The 20,634-nt window shown below is 44.6% G+C and overlaps 1 long non-coding RNA gene across 1 annotated transcript in view; it reads left to right on the top strand.

Moving 5' to 3' along the window:
- LOC311234002 overlaps positions 1 to 20,634 on the top strand; it is a 192,119-nt gene that overhangs the window by 113,216 nt on the left and 58,269 nt on the right. The window lies entirely within an intron of this gene.

The raw sequence follows: 20,634 nt of genomic DNA, 5'->3' as shown, positions 1-20,634 counted from the left end.
GCAGCTCTCTCGGATTGAAAATACGTGGATTATGGCTTGTTCAATATCGTCTATGTTTGAATGAATGAATGAATGAGAACTTTATTAACAGATTGCAGAATGGGTACAATACAGTACGGCTCAATACACACAATTGTTAAGGGGATGCAGACCAGAGAAAGACGTTTGTCTTGTTTACATCAGGGTCCCAGATTTTCGATTCATATCGATAGTTTAATAGCTAGCCTTGGCTCGTTTAACAATATGCAAAATATGTGTACAGCCCTGTACTCATACTGAAGTTATTCTTGGTATATAATAGGTCTGATTGTGTAACGAATCGATTCCACGTCGCGCTGTGTGTGAGAGAGAGAAGGAGAGAGGGAGAGATCTGCCTGTGTTTGGAGACGGGGCGAGTTTTGTTTCTAACTTTTCTATTTATATATTGTGTTTCAAGTTGTGAATTAGAGTCTAGACTATACTTTATTTGACTGGTTGTGTGTTGTTGTAGTAACAGCTGAGCGACTCGTTTATAAGAGCCGATTCATTGCCGTGAGCGTGAGTCGAATCGCTCACGTCTTGCCATGAGTCTGTTGCGTGGTACTGTACTGTACATGTTTGCAAAATGTTTGGTATAGCGCCCCTAGTGGCGAAGTACCCACCGGCCGCCACTGATCTGACACGGTTTGATGTTCCGTTAGTGTTAGGGTTTGTAACCGACCTCAAACGCAACGGCACAGAGAGGAAGTTCAGAGTTAGCCAAAGCAAGGGCGTATTTATTTACAGAGTCACAAGATGGAATGAAGTAGAGCAATCGAACAAACGGGGAATCTGGCATGTGAAGATTGTTGCGGCTCTGCAGATACTCCCAGTAGGTAGTGGTGAGGAATTGGCTAGTGACGTTGAAGCGGCTCTGCAGATCCTCCCAGCTTTCACTCCCGGTGGAAACGGAGAGAGAGAGAAATCAGAATTAGCCCAGCGCACACACAGAGGCAGAGAGGTGACTGATCCAGTATAAATCCAAGTGACTTGATCTTCGGTGTACCACACACAAGTTAGCAGAGTCCAGAGAAAAAACAATACGGTATCTTCAGTGTTAATCTAACACAAAAATTAGGTGAGTCCAGTACAAACAAAAACGGGATCTCTTCACCAAACACACAAAAAACTGATAATCCAAAAGATGGTTTCCAAAAACTCACCAGAGCGCAACGCGAGAAGCGGGCAGATTACGAGGCGTAGCTCCGAACGGGGAACCAGGTTCTCCACAGCAGTTCTCCACAAAAGATCCTGGAGAGCAAAAAGACAGCAACAGCGACGGGAAAGGCAGGTGTATGCAGGTGTAATTCAAAACGACCCAACACCGATAGTAAGGGGTTCTGAGCATATAAAGCCTTCAGGGGCGCTAATCACAAGCTGTGACAGCTGCGGGATGAGATTGATACTTGCTCCAAAAGCGTGTGGCGGGGAAAGCACCAATCAAACACGGCAGGTTAAAGGAACGGAGCGCGTGGCGGGGAATGCATTAATCACATAGTACCTTAAAGGAACGGAGCGTGTGGCAGGGAGCGGACCAAAACCTCACAGTACCCCCCCCTCCACGGGAGCCACCCGGCGACCAGCCCGACCCGGCTCGCCCGGATGGGCACGATGGAAGTCGGTGATCAGGCCGGGATCCACGATGAGCTGGCTGGAGACCCAGCTCCGTTCTTCCGGACCGTACCCCTCCCAGTCCACCAGGTACTGGAACCCCCGACCCCGCCGTCGAACGCCCATCAACCGGCGGACCTGCCACTGGGGGTGACCGTCCACCATCTCGGGAGGAGGTGGTTCCGGAGCAGGAGGCATCAGGGGACTGAGAGAGACAGGCTTAACCCGGGACACATGGAAAACGGGGTGAATGTGCATGGACGCAGGAAGCTTAAGACTCACCGCCGCCGGACTGAGTACCTTCAGAACCTCAAAAGGACCGACGAAACGGGGGTTAAGCTTCTTGGCCGAGGACCGAAGTGGAAGGTCCCTTGCGGAAAGCCACACCCTCTGCCCAGGGTGGTAAGTCGGCGCAGGAACCCGGCGTCGGTCAGCCCCACGACTGGCGCGCTCCGATGACCGGAGCAGCGCGGTCCTGGTGATCTCCCAGACCCGACGGCACCGGTCGAGGTGGTCCTGTACGGAGGGAACTGCCACCTCCGACTCCTGTGCAGGGAAAAGAGGGGGTTGGTAGCCCAGGGATACCTCAAAGGGCGAGAGGCCGGTGGCGGAACTGACCATGGAGTTGATGGAGTACTCGACCCAGGGAAGGAAACGGCTCCAAGACGCTGGTCTCTCGGCAGCCACACACCGAAGAGCAGACTCCACACTCTGGTTCATCCTCTCCGTTTGTCCGTTAGTCTGGGGATGATAACCAGAGGAAAGACTGACCGTTGCCCCCAATCCCTTGCAAAAAGCCCGCCATACCTGGGAAGTGAACTGGGGCCCCCGGTCCGAGACGACGTCCTGGGGAAATCCATGGAGGCGAAACACGTGGCGTGTCAGGAGGTCCGCCGTCTCGGCCGCCGAGGGAAGCTTGGGAAGGGCCACGAGGTGAACCCCCTTGCTGAACCGATCCACCACGGTCAGTAGGCACGTGTTCCCCTGAGAAGAAGGAAGACCCGTGACGAAGTCCAGCGCCACATGTGACCAAGGACGGCTCGGAATGGGAAGCGGCTGCAATAGCCCGGAGGGTGCCTGGTGGGAGGCCTTGCTGCGGGCGCAGACTGCGCAGGCCAGTACGAAATCCTTGACGTCGCTCCTCATGGTGGGCCACCAGAACCGACGAGCCAGGAAGGAGAACGTGCGATGAACGCCCGGGTGGCAGGCGAACCGGCTGGTATGGCCCCACTGGAGGACCCGGGACCGGACCGAGTCGGGACGAAGAGACGATGAACCGGTACATTGCCTGGAGTGCGATGGAAGCGTAGGGCACGCCTTACCACCCCCTCGATGCCCAAGGTGACTACTCCTACCACCCTGGCCTCAGGGAGGATGGGAGTCGGGTCCTCAGTGGTTGGAGCCCCCTTGGAGTGTAACCGGGACAGGGAGTCGGCCTTCGTGTTGCGGGAACCAGGGCGAAACGTCAGCGAGAAGTCGAACCGACTGAGGAAGCTGGCCCATCTTGCCTGCCGGCCATTGAGGCGCTTGGAAGCACGGATGTACGTCAGGTTCTTGTGGTCCGTCCAAATGGTAAATGGCTCCTCGGCCCCCTCTAGCCAATGACGCCACTCCTCCAAGGCAGCCACAACCGCCAGCAGCTCCCGATTGCCGATGTCATAGTTCCTCTCGGCAGGGAGGAAACGACGCGAGTAGAAGGCGCACGGATGTACCTTCTGGTCTGTTGCCGACCGCTGGGATAAGATAGCTCCCAGTCCAGTATCCGAGGCGTCCACCTCTACGATGAACTGTCTCTTGGGGTTTGGATGGAGCAAGATCGGGGCGGAAGTGAACCTCTTCTTGAGGGAGCGGAACGCAGCACACGCCGCTGGGGACCAGTCGAACGGCAGAGCGGGAGAGGTCAGCCTGGTAAGCGGTTCCGCCACTTGACTGTAGTTCCGGATGAACCTTCGGTAGAAGTTGGCGAACCCGAGGAAGCTCTGTAACTCCTTCCGAGAGGTGGGTTCCGGCCACTCCTCCACGGCCCGGATCTTGCGAGGGTCAGCTCGGGTCAAGCCTCTCTCCACAATGAAGCCCAGGTAATTGACGGAGTCGGAGTGGAATCGGCACTTCTCCGCCTTGACGAAGAGCCGATTGTGGAGGAGGCGCTCCAGCACACGGCGGACATGCTGGATGTGTTCCTCGAGGGTCTTGGAGAAGATGAGGATGTCGTCTAGGTATACTACCACAAACACCTCCAGCATGTCACGAAGGACGTCGTTCATGAACGCCTGGAATACCGCCGGAGCGTTGGTGAGGCCGAACGGCATAACCAGGTACTCGTAGTGGCCCCTGGGAGTCTTGAAGGCGGTCTTCCACTCATCGCCCTCTCGGATACGGACTAGATGGTAGGCACTCCGGAGGTCCAGCTTGGTAAAGACGGTAGCCTGGGTGAGAGGCTCGAAGGTGGAGTTCATGAGAGGAAGAGGGTACTTGTTCTTAATGGTGATCTCGTTGAGCTGGCGATAGTCGATGCAGGGTCGAAGGTCTCCGTCCTTCTTCCCAACAAAGAAGAAGCCGGCCGCCACAGGAGAGGAGGAAGGCCGAATGAGTCCTGCTTCCAAGGACTCAGAGATGTATTGATCCATCGCTGCCTTCTCAGGGACGGTCAGACTGTAAAGGCGGCTGCCGGGAAGGGGAGCCCCTGAGCGGAGGTCGATGGCACAGTCGTAAGGCCGGTGAGGCGGAAGGGCCTGAGCCCTGGACTTACTGAAAACCTCCATGAGGTCGTGGTACTCGGGGGGGTATGGTCGAGAGGTCCGGAGGCGGCTCACAAACGGATCTCCGGGGCGAGGGACAGGACGCCGCCTGAAGACACTGGGCATGACAGGAGGAGCTCCACCCCCTGATGGTACCGGAGGACCAGGCGATGTGGGGCTCGTGCAGCGCGAGCCAGGGCCGGCCCAGGACTACTGGGACAAGAGGGGATCTGGTGATAAAAAACTGGAGTCTCTCAACGTGGTTACCAGCAATGGTGAGCAGGACAGGGCAGGTGCGTTGAGTGATGTCAGCCAGGCGGTGTTGGTCCAATGCGAATACCTCCAATGGCCTCACTAGGTCCTCAAGTGGAATGTTGGCCCGGGTAGCAAACTCGAAGTCTAGGAAACTCGTCAGCCCCCGAGTCAATGAGTGCCTCCACCGTGGCCCGTTGGTCCGCCCAGGCCAGGGTGACGCTCATCAGACGGCTAGGTGGTGCACGGCTCTGGGAACGAGAAAAACGGCTCACCAGGATCTCCCGGGGTCCCGGCGAGCCTGGTCTTTTGGCCGGGTGGGGCAGTTGGCGATACGGTGTCCATCCCGACCGCAGTAGAGGCAAAGGCCGGACCTGAACCTCGCCTCCCGTTCAGCTTGGCTAAGATGAGAACGTCCCAGCTGCATGGGTTCCTCCCCGGGCACCGAACGGGAGGGGAAAGAGCCACCAGTCGTGTTGGGAGCAGGGCGACCCGCAGTACCGTCACGAGTACGGGGGGTCTGGAGTACCTCTGGAGGTCCCTGTCGGGTTCTCTCACGTCTTCTCTCCTGGAGGCGTCCGTCGATGCGAATGGCGAGGCTGAACAGGTCCTCGAGGGACTCAGGTTCCTCACGGGTCGCGAGCTGGTCCCTGACAGCGTCGTTGAGCCCCCTCATGAAGGTGAGACGAAGTGCTTGATCGTTCCAACCGCTCTCCGTTGCCGCCAGTCTGAACTCCAGCACGTAGTCGGTGACCCCGCCACTGCCCTGCCGGAAGGTACCCAACCGGGCTCCAGGGTCCTGGCCACGGGCTGGGTGGTGGAAAACCCTGCGGAGCTCAGCCACGAAGTCTGGGTAGGAAAAACAGAAATCTGCCCCCATTGCCCAGGAGGCAGTGACCCACTGGGCTGCCCGGCCTGAGAGCAAGTTAGTCATGTAAGCCACTTGGGCTCCCCTTGAAGTGAATCGACTGGGTTGATGACGAAAAACCAACTCACATTGCATGATGAATGTGGCACAATCCTCGAAGTTACCATCGAACAACCGTGGTTCGGAGAGACGGGGCTCCCGAGGTGCGGGATCGGGAGGCGTGGGGCCTGCCAGGGCTGCGGGTGATGCTCCAGCCGAGGCTCCTGAAGTAAGTGGGGTTACAAGCAAGGTGTTAACGGTTTCACTCAGCGCTTGTAAGTGGAGGAGAATATTAGACTGCTGGCTAGCCAGAGAGCCAAGGGACCCCTGAATAGGCAGGACCTGCTCTCGGAGCTCCTGTACAGCAGCCGCAGCCGCATCTAGCTGTAGGCTGTGGTCGTTGGTTAACTCTATCTGGACTGCCAACGCTGTTCTGACCCTCTCTGTGTCGGCTGAGGTCGTCATGGTTGGGTCGTAATGTTAGGGTTTGTAACCGACCTCAAACGCAACGGCACAGAGAGGAAGTTCAGAGTTAGCCAAAGCAAGGGCGTATTTATTTACAGAGTCACAAGATGGAATGAAGTAGAGCAATCGAACAAACGGGGAATCTGGCATGTGAAGATTGTTGCGGCTCTGCAGATACTCCCAGTAGGTAGTGGTGAGGAATTGGCTAGTGACGTTGAAGCGGCTCTGCAGATCCTCCCAGCTTTCACTCCCGGTGGAAACGGAGAGAGAGAGAAATCAGAATTAGCCCAGCGCACACACAGAGGCAGAGAGGTGACTGATCCAGTATAAATCCAAGTGACTTGATCTTCGGTGTACCACACACAAGTTAGCAGAGTCCAGAGAAAAAACAATACGGTATCTTCAGTGTTAATCTAACACAAAAATTAGGTGAGTCCAGTACAAACAAAAACGGGATCTCTTCGGTGTTCACCAAACACACAAAAAACTGATAATCCAAAAGATAATTTCCAAAAACTCACCAGAGCGCAACGCGAGAAGCGGGCAGATTACGAGTCGTAGCTCCGAACGGGGAACCAGGTTCTCCACAGCAGTTCTCCACAAAAGATCCTGGAGAGCAAAAAGACAGCAACAGCGACGGGAAAGGCAGGTGTATGCAGGTGTAATTCAAAACGACCCAACACCGATAGTAAGGGGTTCTGAGCATATAAAGCCTTCAGGGGCGCTAATCACAAGCTGTGACAGCTGCGGGATGAGATTGATACTTGCTCCAAAAGCGTGTGGCGGGGAAAGCACCAATCAAACACGGCAGGTTAAAGGAACGGAGCGCGTGGCGGGGAATGCATTAATCACATAGTACCTTAAAGGAACGGAGCGTGTGGCAGGGAGCGGACCAAAACCTCACAGTTAGAAGCCCTGTGTTACATGGATCTGACACGGTTTGATGTTCCGTTAGAAGCCCTGTGTTACATGGATGACACAGTTTGATGTTCCGTTAGAAGCCCTGTTACATGGATGACAGAGTTTGATGTTCCGTTAGAAGCCCTGTTACATGGATCTGACATGGTTTGATGTTCCGTTTGAAGCCCTGTTACATGGATCTGACATGGTTTGATGTTCCGTTAGAAGCCCTGTGTTACATGGATCTGACATGGTTTGATGTTCCGTTAGAAGCCCTGTGTTACATGGATCTGACACGGTTTGATGTTCCGTTAGAAGCCCTGTGTTACATGGATCTGACACGGTTTGATGTTCCGTTAGAAGCCCTGTGTTACATGGATCTGACACGGTTTGATGTTCCGTTAGAAGCCCTGTGTTACATGGATCTGACACGGTTTGATGTTCCGTTAGAAGCCCTGTGTTACATGGATCTGACACGGTTTGATGTTCTGTTAGAAGCCCTGTGTTACATGGATCTGACATGGTTTGATGTTCCGTTAGAAGCCCTGTGTTACATGGATCTGACACGGTTTGATGTTCCTGTTAGAATGGATTACATGGATGACACAGTTTGATGTTCCTGGTCTCCGGGAGTGAACTCTTGTTTACCAGGCTGAGTCACAGCTGCCAGGGGTCACGTTGACCTGGAGAAACGCCCAGTTTTTTATTCACTCCGGTTGATGTTGATGTATTTGGTTGTGGAGAGAGTTTCACTATTTGTAGAAGGGGTTAGGAGCGGGGTACTGTATCACTGCCTGGCCTCTCTGTCGTGACAGGACCAACATTATTTACAGAGCGTTTCTGATTATTCACACGCCGGGTGGGGGGCGGGGTTTAGGTGAAACCACACACATGACATCTTGTACACAACAGCTGCCGAGGAACCTTCTTCGAATCGCAGTTCCACAAATTAGATGAATCATTGGGATGAATACATCAACAGATTTTATACTCATCCAAACCACAATGCACAATTTAGTATCTTTCTTTTAAGTTTTCAGTGGAACAAAGTGTTGTGTTCATTCATAGTTAAAGACAGTAGAGGTTGCGTACTTTATTATCTAAAGATGGTAAGTTAGAGTGTTGTGTTCACTCAGCGTTAAAGACAGTAGAGGTTGAGTACTTTATTATCTAAAGATGGTAAGGTAGAGTGTTGTGTTCATTCATAGTTAAAGACAGTAGAGGTTGAGTACTTTATTATCTAAATATGGTAAGTTAGAGTGTTGTGTTCATTCATAGTTAAGACAGTAGAGGTTGAGTACTTTATTATCTAAATATGGTAAGTTAGAGTGTTGTGTTCATTCATAGTTAAGACAGTAGAGGTTGAGTACTTTATTATCTAAAGATGGTAAGTTAGAGTGTTGTGTTCATTCATAGTTAAAGGCAGTAGAGGTTGAGTACTTTATTATCTAAAGATGGTAAGTTAGAGTGTTTAGTTTCAAGTTTCTTTAATAGTTGTCATACAGAAGTACAGAATACTTTTATACAAAATGCTTCTTACTGTTACGCTCCAGAGACTGTGCAAGACAAGATAAGTATGAAATAAAATAACATAGTATAGCATGTAAATTAGAAGTAAAAAAAATGAGGTCACAGTGTTCAGTATAGACATAGATATGTACAATGTTCGATGCAGAATAGACGTAACTGAGTTACCATATAATATACAATACTGTGCAGTGTACTAATATACAATACTATATAGTGCAAGGCAGAAATGGGATGAGGTGCAATTTAGGTACAATTTACAGTAGGTGTACGAGTTGTAGTGCAAATCCTTTATCAATAAATATAAAGTGTGTTTGTGTGATCTAAAGTGTGGAGAGTGGGTGCTGCAGTGTGTTGTTTGTTTAAGTGAGTGTGTGGGTGTGTGTGCTGTGTGCATTTGATGGTTGTTGCATAGTGTTTATTGTTCGTTTAGCAGCCTGATGGCCTGGGGATAGAAGCTTCTTCTGAGTCTTTCTGTGCTTGCCTTAAGACTCCGGTATCGCTTGCCTGACCGCAGCAGTTCAAAGAGGCAGTTGTTCGGGTGGCTCGAGTCCTTAATAATTCTCTTAGCCTTCCCCCTGCACCGCTTGTTGTAAATGTTCTGGAGGGTGGGAAGCCCCCCTCCAATTGTGCGTTCGGCTGAACGTGTCACTCTTTGTAGTCTGCTACGGTCTTGTGCAGTGCTGTTCCCAAACCAGGAGGTGATGTTGCCAGTCAGGATGCTCTCTATTGTACATGAGTAGAAGTTCCTAAGGATCTTCTGACTGACTTGGAACTTCCTTAGGCGCCTGAGGAAGTAGAGGCGTTGTCGTGCCTTCTTCACAACACTGTCAATGTGTGTGGTCCATGTCAAATCCTCCGATATGTGGGCTCCGAGGTACTTGAAACTGTTCACTCTCTCAACCGGTGCCCCGTCGATGCTGAGGGGGCTGTAGTCCTTGACCCCCGACCTCCTGAAGTCCACAATCATCTCTTTTGTTTTGCTGACGTTCAGGGAGAGGCAGTTCTCCTGACACCACTGTGACAGATTCTCTACCTCTTCCAGGTAGGCCCTCTCGTCGTTGGCAGAGATCAGGCCCACCACTACTGTGTCATCAGCAAATTTGATGATTGTGTTGTTGTTCCGCTGTGCTACGCAGTCATGTGTGTACAGGGAGTAGAGGAGGGGGCTCAGAACACAGCCCTGGGGGGCCCCTATGTTGAGCGTGATGGATGAGGAGGTGCAGTTGCCTGCTCTTACCACCTGGGGTCTGCCCGTCAGGAAGTCCAAGACCCACTGGCAGAGGTCATAGTTCAAGCCCAGGTCCCTGAGCTTGGCTATGAGTTTGGAGGGGACTATGGTATTGAATGCTGAGCTGTAGTCGATGAACAGCATTCTCACATAGTTCCCCTGCCTCTTGTCCAGGTGTGATGCTGCTGTGTGCAGCACATGGGCTATGGCGTCCTCCGTGGACCTGTTGGGGCGATATGCAAATTGCAGAGGGTCCAGGTTGATGGGGAGGGAGGAACAGATGTAGCCCTTCACTAGCTTCTCAAAGCACTTCATGGCTATGGAGGTGAGGGCTACAGGGCGGTAGTCGTTGAGGCAAGCGGGCGTAGATTTTTTGGGTACAGGGATGATGGTGGACTTCTTCAGACAGGTGGGGATGACAGCCTGTTCCAAGGACAGGTTGAAGATGACAGTGAATACCGGGGCCAGTTGGTCGGCACAGACTTTTAGGACGCGGCCGGGGATGCCGTCCGGTCAGGGACTGAAACTAAAGCCCGCCGCCCGCCAGGGGCGGTCTGTTTTTACCTTTGGCGCATGACACTTAGAGGGCTGCCCGCCGTGTGGCGTGTAGACGTGTAGTTCATAACGATACTCTTGTGCGAGTACAGATTATAGCCGCTCGTCTTTTTTTTCTCCGCCGCGAGATCGTTAAAAAACGACAAGTCCCACATCGCACTCAAGTCAACGGTCCAATCACAGTAGAGTGACGTGACTGGTTTCATGAGAAAAAAAAGCAAATGACCAATCGGAAGCTATCATTTGGCTTGTTTACTTCCGTCTGCTCTAGTCTATATCGGACCTCCATGAGCTAACGTTACTGTTTAAACAATGACCCAGTCAACTATTCACTTTTAGTTTAATACATGACGAGGCATTGTCTAACGGTATCTAGCTGGCTAGCTACTGATAGCTGCTGATATCAACAAATGCTCCAGCAATAGTCTACTCGAGTGCATAATACCTCCGTTCCCTCGTTAGCTAGCTTAGCTAGCTCTCGTTAGATCCATCTGTCCCAGTAAACTAAATTGTCTTAACGTTATCTACCGGGCTAGCAGTAGCTACAGATAGCTCCTGATATCAATGTCTTATAACATTGATTGAATGCGTATTCTAGCTGAGGGCATGTTGAATGTGATTTGACAAAAGAACCGTAACGTTAAATAGGGTCCAGCTGCATCGCCGGAGAATCCTTGCATGCTGAATGTAGGGTCTAGCTGAATATAGGGTCTAGCTGCAGGGCCGGAGAATCCTTGCTGGAGCTGGAGGCTACTCAAGTATACACACAGACAGTGGAGCTGTTTGCAGATAGCAAGCATTTTGACTTATTGCGTGGTGGCGATGTCTCGCAGATAATACAACTACAAGTATGATTATATAATATATATTTTATTAAAAAAAAAAATGTTATATAAAATATATATATATATTTTTTTAATCAAAATTTTTTTGGCAGGTAAGAAATATGCTTGGCGGGTAGACTCTTCCCATCTACCCGCCACTGGCCGGTGAGTAAAAAAGTTAATTTCGCTCCCTGCGTCCGGTCCTGCTGCCTTCCTGATATTCACTTTTTTAAAGATCCGTCTCACCTCATGCTCTGTTACCCTGAACACTGAGTCTCCATCAGCAGACCCCCCCCCCCCATTGCCGTGGTTTGTAGGCTGGTGTTGTTATTCACAGCCTCAAACCTCGCATAGAAGGAATTGAGATCATTTGCTAAGGAGATGTCACTGTTCAGTTTGAGGGAGGTGCCTTTGTAATCTGTCATTGTTCTGAGGCCCTGCCACATGCCTCTAGAGTCAGCCTGTTCAAACTGAAGTTCAACTTTATCCCTGTAACGCCGTTTTGCCTCTATTACTGCTCTATTACTGCGTTGTATCTTGCCATCTTGTGTTCTTCCATGTTGCCTGTCACCAGCCCGGTGTTGTATGCTGATGTGCGCACTTTCAGAGCCTCACGGACGGATTTGTCTACCCAGGGCTTTTGATTTGGGTAGATTCTAATTGTGGTAGAGGGGATTGTTTCTTCTACCAGAGTACAGACAAAGTCAAGCACCGTTTCAGTGTATTCGTTAATATTGGCTGTGTTATCACGGAATACACTCCAGTCTGTGCATTCAAGTGCAGCTTGGAGTGACTCCTCTGACGTCACGGTCCAACGTTTAACCTCTCGCGAGACCACCGGCGTTCGCTTGAGACTTTGTTTATACTTTGGCAAAAGAAAGATGGCGGCGTGATCGGACTTACCGAATGGACTAAGAGCCTGTGACTTGTACCCATTCTTAAATTGCGAGTATACATGGTCTAATATGTTCTCGCCTCTGGTGGGACAGGTCACATGCTGATAGAAATTCGGCAACACTTTTTTTTTTTTTGTTGTGTTCACTCAGCATTAAAGACAGTAGAGGTTGAGTACTTTATTATCTAAAGATGGTAAGTTAGAGTGTTGTGTTCACTCAGCGTTAAAGACAGTAGAGGTTGAGTACTTTATTATCTAAAGATGGTATGTTAGAGTGTTGTGTTCATTCATAGTTAAAGACAGTACAGGTTGAGTACTTCCTCCCAAGTGATTTGGATTTACTTTACAACTACACATATGGACTGTCCAAAAAAGAGCCATATTTTATTTTAATTGAATCTTAACTTATACTTAACTTATACTGAATTTAGTTTCTTAACCATTCCGCATATGCATACTCAACAGATGGCAAAGTAATTTGTACGTCTCTGCGCAAAATAGAGGCTTGTGTTTTTAGGCCACGGCTTTGTCTCTCTCTCTCTCTCTGTGTCTTCTCTCTCTCTCTCTCTCTCTCTCTCTCTCTCTCTCTCTCTCTCCTGTGTCAGAGAGAGAGACAGAGCGAGAGAGACAGAGAGAGACAGAGGGAGATAGGGAGACGGAGAAAGAGAGACAGAGAGAGAAAGAGGGAGAGAGACAGATTGTATCATTCAGCTCCTTTAGCTTCCTTCTCTTTCTTCTACATTATACCAGTACATAAGGCATCACAGAACAGCCTCAACCATCTTCCAGGCTGTGTGACTAATTGTGATAAAACACACCTAGAATAGCAGCCCATGTGTCTGTCTGCCTCTTATCTCTGGCAGCAAAGATACAGTGTCATGTTTCCAGGTGAGCACATTAAAAACGGATGGCGGATGACTGTCTGCACAGAGACATTCCCTCTCTGCTGGCCGGGAAAAACTGTCTGTCTCCATTCTATATAGTTTTCACATTTGTTGCCGGACGGTAGAAAATTGTTCTCGGGGTAAAAGCTGTACACGCTGGTATTTTTGTCACAGGCCTAAAAATACTCAAATCGGGGCTACAAGAAAAACAAAGTGTTTGTCAATCGAGTCGAACCTGATGATAATGCAGTTAGTTGAATTTGAACTCGCTCAGACTGTTGGTGTTTATTACCAATTTGCCTTCATGAAATGTTCAGTCTCACAACCCATGAGTTTCCACAGCAAAGGCCTATTAGAAGGGGGAAAGATCAAACTGTAAAGTGAATCATGTTGTCAGGTTTTTGTTGTTTCCTTTGTCACGGAGAGACAGACATTGGGTCTCATTCCCGAACGAAGTTACGACAAAAAATGTCGTCCCATTTAAGACATATTAGGGCTGGGAGTGGGAGTCCCCAAATGTTCCTGAGAGCACTCTTAAATCTGCTCTCAGCCACGATCAAATCTCATGATTGATTGACTAATTTAAAATGTCATTATAACTTGACAGACTGTGTTCTCATAGTGATTCCTTCACGCCAACGCTACAGGCCTCCTTGGAATTAATTACTTAATCATAATTAAAATAAATATGACAATATTTGTACGATAAGAAATTACGCATTTGATGTCGGAAAAATAAATAATATGGATTCATCTGATCACAGGGCAGCTGCTTAACCATATCTGAACCAGCTATTTTGGACAAATGTATAATTACTTTAATTACTTAGATATTCAAACACAATTATGCAATTATTGTGAAATGATTGAAAATAATAATTATTTAATGCCTTCTGTGGAATTTGTATTTCTTATTTGTTACACATCTGTTTTAATGATTAATTATATACATTTGAAAGAATGCAGGTCAACATGCAATGTTGCAATACAATGGGACAGACCTTTGTTTGATTGATTGATTGATTGATTGAAAACTTTATTAACAGATTTCAGAATGGGTACAGTACAGTACAGCTCAATTACATAAGGGGATGCAGACCAGAGAAAGAATTTCGTCTTGTTTACATCAGGGTCCCCCATTTTCAATTCATCATAACATATATGACACACACGACACAGATAGACAGTACTGCTACATCTATACATGACATACCAGATTTGCAAATACAGTACTGTTTGTGATACAAAAAGAGTCCAGAAAAGAGAGTACATTTGACGTAGAAACTGTTGGAGGAGGTTGGGTAGGAGGGGTGGGTGGGGGATAGACTTACACTATACAAGCAAAACTGTACATTGGAATATTGACAAAACCATACTTGGTCATTTACTGTACATTGGAGGGGGTTGATATAGCTATAAACCTGCATTCCTTCGAATATATCATTAATCAATTAAACTTATATTGAAATACACTATATAACCTATACACCAACACTGAAATGACAGTGGATAAATAAATAAGAACTAAAGCTAATCGGTGCACTGGAAATAGACTGCATTAATATTCCATAACAAGTGGGATTATGTCATTAGATTAAAATGTATTGTCATTATACAGCAAGTACGGTACAGTACAACAAAAATAAGTTTGCCATCCAACCAGAGTGCAAATGTAACAGTAAAGTGTAATAGTAATATTATATATATTATATACACTATACAGGTGATTAATAAACTGGATATAAAATATATAATTGAGTACTACTGAGTAATAGTGCTAATCATATGTATGGACATAGTTTTAATACCAATATGTACAGTGATACAGGTATAAAGACACTATGGTAGTAGTCATACTGGCCAGCAGCGTAACTACCTAGTGAGAGTAGGTAAGGGATATATGTACAGATATAGTATTTACAGATATGTAAAAGGATTATGTGCAGGTATGTACAGACAGGTGGATAGATATATATACCGTAACAATAAATAAATATATATAGTTTAATACAACACGCCATGTAGCCAGTATGACTTACTGCCTAGTGTCTTTATACCTGTTGAGTTGAGTTTATTTTATCTCGAACAATCAACCATATAAAAAACACAATACAAATGATAAACTAAAGAACAAAATTTTTAATGAAATCTTACATTCTTCATTAAATGATAAACAAATTAGTTCAAAAAGGAGCAGAAGGAAGCAAATGCTTATCTAGTCCTGCCCCTTCCTCACATTATCATACATAAAACAAAATCTCTTACAAAACCTAAAATAACAAACAAAATAAACATCAATAAATAAATAACACAAATGTTAGTAGAAATAAAAATATATAAAATAAATGTTTTAGAGCTCCTCGTTTTTGTACTCATCAATGAGCGTTTTCCTATATCTATTTTTGAACTGCGCAATGTTCTTGCTCATTTTTGTTTCTTCATCTAAGCCATTCCATCAGATTATACCACAAACTGAAATACACAAACCTTTAAGAGTAGTGCGGACATAGGGTTCTTTTAAATTATAATTCCTTCTTAAATCATATTTTCCCTCTCGATCCCTAAATATCTTTTGAATAATAACTGGCAGTACATTATTTCTTACTTTGAACATAATTTGTGCAGTTCTGAATTTCACTATGTCCATACATTTCAATGTTTGCGTCTTTAAAAATAAATTATTTGTATGCTCACGATACCCAACATGATTTACTATTCTTATTGATAACTTATTTATATCAATCATTTATACTATTTTAATTTACACATTTCTTCCGTGACCGTCTCCAAAAGCTTCTGCAAGTCCTCCCCAGAACAAAAAATATTTGTCATCTGCAAAAACAACACATTTGAATGCATTTGACACTTACTACACAACTACAAATATCATTGATGTATTGTATAGAATGAATAATTTGGGGCCCAGAACTGACCCCTGTGGGACACCACAGGTAATGTTTTGGCACATTGACTTGTGCTGACCCACCTGTACAAATTGCTGCCTATTTCCAATGTCACTTTTCAACCAATCGAAAGCCACCCCTCTAATAGCATACAAATAAAAAGAAATTAAGCAATATCTCATGATCAATCGTATCGAAGGATTTCTTTAGATCAATGAAAATTCCCACTGCATATTTCTTATTATCCATACATCCTGTTAATTCCTCTACTAACTCTATTAATGCCATATAAGTTTATTTGTTTGATCTGAAACCATACTGGCTGTCCATTAGCAAGTCCTGCTTTTCAATAAAATTGTCCAGTCTTGAAACAAAGAGTTTTTCAAGTATCTTTGAGAACTGAGAAAGCAAAGAAACCGGTCTGTAATTAGTGTAAAGCTGTTTATCACCAGCCTTATATAATGTGAGGACTTTGGCAATTTTCATATTATCTGGGAATATACCTGTTTTGAATGATAACATATTATATGTGTAAGTGGGTCAACAATTCCATCTAATTTATTTTACAGAGACATATCAATATCATTCCAATCAGTAGAAGTTTTATTCATACAGTTCCCAAAAATATTGAGTTTGTGTTTCTTTTTTCTAATTCCCCATCAGCACATCTATCCCCAGTATTGATTATTTCCTTTTTTGGACCCACGTTAACAAAGAAGTTATTAAATCCCTCCACCACATCATTCATATTGGTAATTGTCAAGTTGTTATCAATAACATGTTCTGGATAAGTTGGACTAGGTTGGATTTTTCTAATAATATTATTTAATATATTCCATATTCCTTTTACATTGTTTTTATTATTTTCTAGTATTTTACTATAATAATCCTTCTTACAGTACATACCCTCATAATATTAGTCAGCTTGTTTTTGTCTCTTATATTCTTCTCTTCTATTTTTGTTCAGCCTCTGATGTTCTATATTTAATAAATTGCCTATACAGAGTATTATTATTATTATTATTATTTTTTTTCACATGCATTTTCAAGTCCCTTGGTCATCCACGGAGTCTCTCAATGTTTCTTCCTGTTTTATTTGGCAATTTGTCATATAGTGTTTTAAATATATCTAAAAATAAGTCATATGCTTTGTCAATATCAGCTGCTTCGTATACTCCATTCCAATAATAATTCAATAAATCCTATCTAAATGCGGCTATAGATTCCTCAGTTCTAACTCTCCTGTATTTTACTTCATAAAACTCCCTTTTCTTCCTATAGTTACACTCATAAATTGTAAAGACAGGCAGGCTATCACTAATATCATTCATTAGTCCACTCACAGAGTTACTCTCCACATTATTTGTAAATATATCATCAATCAAAGTGGCGCTGTGAGATGTTATTCTACTTGTTTTTGTGATTGTTAGAAAGAGACCCATGAATTCATCCGTTGAATTATGCTTGTTAGGATTCAACAAATCTATATTGAAATCCCCACAAACATAATTGATTTTCTGTTTTGTTTTAGTAAACAACCTTTCCATATTGTCTGTGAAGGTATCTATGTTGGATCCTGGTTTACAACTGACTATTACATTTTTCCTTCTTCCCATACATATTTCCACAGTAATACACTCCATCACATCATCAATGATTGTAACATGTTATCAACAACCCTACAAATGAGGCCTTTATCCATGAAGAGAGCCACACCTCCCCCATTTTTGTTCTCTCTATTGATACAATTAAAATATCCTATATCCTTGTAGATCAAAATCCATTCCCTTATCTGTTGTTTAATATTTGTATTAAACTGCTGCTCTCTGCAGTAACAGCAATTTGTATTCATATTATCAAAAAGGTTAAGTTCCGGATCTATATCTTGTTGATGTTCTAGCATAATGTATCATAATGAGTGCAACGAACAAACCAGTACAATGCAATGAGAATACTATTTGAAGATACTGTACACAATAAACATCATTGTGTTTTCTAGGTTTTCTCAAACGTCTCCAGTTGTTCGATGCACCTAATACAGAGCACCTTGGCTTGCTCGGGTGTGCCCATCATCTTTAGGCCTAACAAAATAAATTGTTTGGTTCCTGTTGGTTGTCAGTTAAGGCCATGGGAATTTATTTTATTTTATTATTATTTAATTTTTTTCAAGGCGACTATGGATAGGGGATTCTTTTATTTAATTAAATTGTTCACGACAACATGGATGCATGTACCCTGCCAGCATGTTTAATATCCATAATACTAAAGGTTAAAATACAAAGACACTGTACTACAAAAGTACAATGTACAAAGGTAGTAGTATTAAAAATGCCATCCCTAAATACTACTCACTAAATATCCTGACGTCAGAGAGCTGTGCAAATATTGTGAAATATTTGCTTTTTATATATTCTCATTATTGACATGGACTGCACTTTTTGACTAAGATTTAACTACACTTTATGGTAAAAATGAATAATAATAATAATACATTTTCTTTTTATATATATATATATATATATTTTCTTTTAACTCCTAAAATACATTTGGGTCGCACCTAAATCGGCATCGTCAGACAGTCGACCATTTATTTTGCATGGCCTTATAAAGACCTTGCAATTGGCAGACCAAGTAGACTGAATCTTTCCCTGCTTTCCTTGCAATCTCTGCATTTGTTCTTGTGAGGTGCTCATTTATGTACGTACAGATTTGTTCCCTTTAATTTCCTCCACTGCCTAATCAGATCAACTTTGTGCTTCCTGTTCGCAAAACACACAATTACGGCAGGCTCGTCATTCTGATTCCTTGTTGGCAGTGTGTGACAGGCCTCAATATTGTTTATACTTATCTCAATGTTTTTCATAAGAAGGAAAGCTACCTGTATCACTGTACATATTAATATTAGAACTCACATACATCTGATTAGCACTATACTCAGTAGTACTAATTTATATATTTCATACCCAGTTTAATCACCTGTACATTGTATATTGCTATTTTACTTTACTGTTACATTTGCACTCTGGTTTGACGCCAAGCTTATTTTTGTTGTACTGTACTTGTGCTGCATGATGACAATACATTTTAATCGTATGTAGCAGCATAGTTATCCAGTAATGTTTGTCAGTTTCCAATTTCTCAGTTAGTGTGTGTGTGTGTGTGTGTGTGTGTGTGTGTGTGTGTGTGTGTGTGTGTGTGTGTGTGTGTGTGTGTGTGTGTGTGTACATATTTGATAAAGTTGAGATTTTCTTTCTGCTTTCTTTATCATTCACTGCATATACTGTACTTCAGTTGGATTGTTGATAACATTTGACTCAGCGACCCAATTATAGTACCTGCGGTCGATATATATTTATCCATGAACTAAAACGTATTTAGTCATTAACCTGAAATCTAACCCTTAGCTGCCAGAGTTGTACCCCTCCTGCTAACTTGTTGTTCACAATCTGTAAATCGCTTTGGATAACTGCATGACTAAATGTAAATGTGAATGTACAGGGTTTTGTGGAAGGAGTTCCTTTTCTTTTTCTTTTTTTGATCTTTTCCCCCCTCCTTTTTCCTCAGATTTTTATCCCATCCCAATGTTAGTCGTTATGCCAATTCCCAATCCCCTTCCTGGTCGCTGCGCACTTACCCCCCACAGTCGGTCTGAGAGAGTGGAGGCTATCACGTGCTTCCTCCGACACACGTGAACTTGTTTCTGTGTGATCGGTGGACAGTTCTGTGAGAGAGGAGATGATCCTGGTGGTGACGGCTGGTCCCTGCTTGTTATTCTGATGCTTGTTATTCTGATGCTTGTTATTCTGATGCTTGTTATTCTGATGCTTGTTATTCTGATGCTTGTTAGCAGGCCGTGTGAATGTGATGGCTGGTCCCTTATTCTGATGCTTGTTAGCAGGCAGTGTGGCGGCAGCAGTCTTGTGGGAGCTGTGTCTGTGTCTTTGTTGCTACTCAGTGGCAGTTTGACTGGTCAACCCAATTACTTCCTTACCTCACTACTTAATCAGTCTGTCTGTCTGTCTGTCTGTCTGTCTGTCTGTCTGTCTGTCTGTCTGTCTGTCTGTCTGTCTGTCTGTCTGTCTGTCTGTCTGTCTGTCTGTCTGTCTGTCTGTCTGTCTGTCTGCTCTGTCTGTCTGTCTGTCTGTCTGTCTGTCTGTCTGTCTGTCTGTCTGTCTGTCTGTCTGTCTGTCTTCCCTTTGTTTGCATGCACATGTTTCTCCTAATTTTTCAGCATTTACACTTGCTGACATTTAGACATTCAAATCAGCAGCTGATTGCGATCACACCGTACACGGCCTATCTTGTCCATGTCTTGTTTATGGTTAAGCTTAGTGATATCTGTCAGCTTAACCATATATAACCATATAATATATATATATATATATATATATATATTAGGGATGCTCGATATTGGCTTTTTTACCGATACCGATATTCCGATATTGTCCAACTCTTAATTTCGATACCGATACCGATACCGATATCAACCGATACCGATATATGCAGGGTTTCCCCCCCAAAAAACGGAATAATTTCAGGTAACTAATAATTTCACTGGATGCATTCAAAAGGCTTTCTAAATGTAAGCATTATCTGTGCAAAATATGATAATTAAAAAAGTTAAAATTAACATTACATATCTCTTGTTGTTGAATTAAACCAAAATGCATACTTTTGACAATAAATAAAATAAGAATTAGTTCTTACTTGCTTGCCTGGGTAAATAAAGGTTACAATTTTTTTTTTTTTTTTTCTTTTTTTTTACCGATACCGATATTTTCCGATATCACATTTTACTGCCGATATCGGCCGATAATATCGGTCGGCCGATAATATCGGACATCCCTAATATATATATATATATATATATATATATATATATATATATATATATATATTAGTGTAACATTGAGGCTTGTCAACA

This window comes from Notolepis coatsorum (genome assembly GCF_963971535.1).
Source record: "Notolepis coatsorum genome assembly, chromosome: 9".
In the NCBI taxonomy this organism is placed as follows: Eukaryota; Metazoa; Chordata; class Actinopteri; order Aulopiformes; family Paralepididae; genus Notolepis; species Notolepis coatsorum.
The sequence above is the reverse complement of the archived record's forward strand: the minus strand, read 5'-3'. Positions and strand labels throughout refer to the sequence as shown.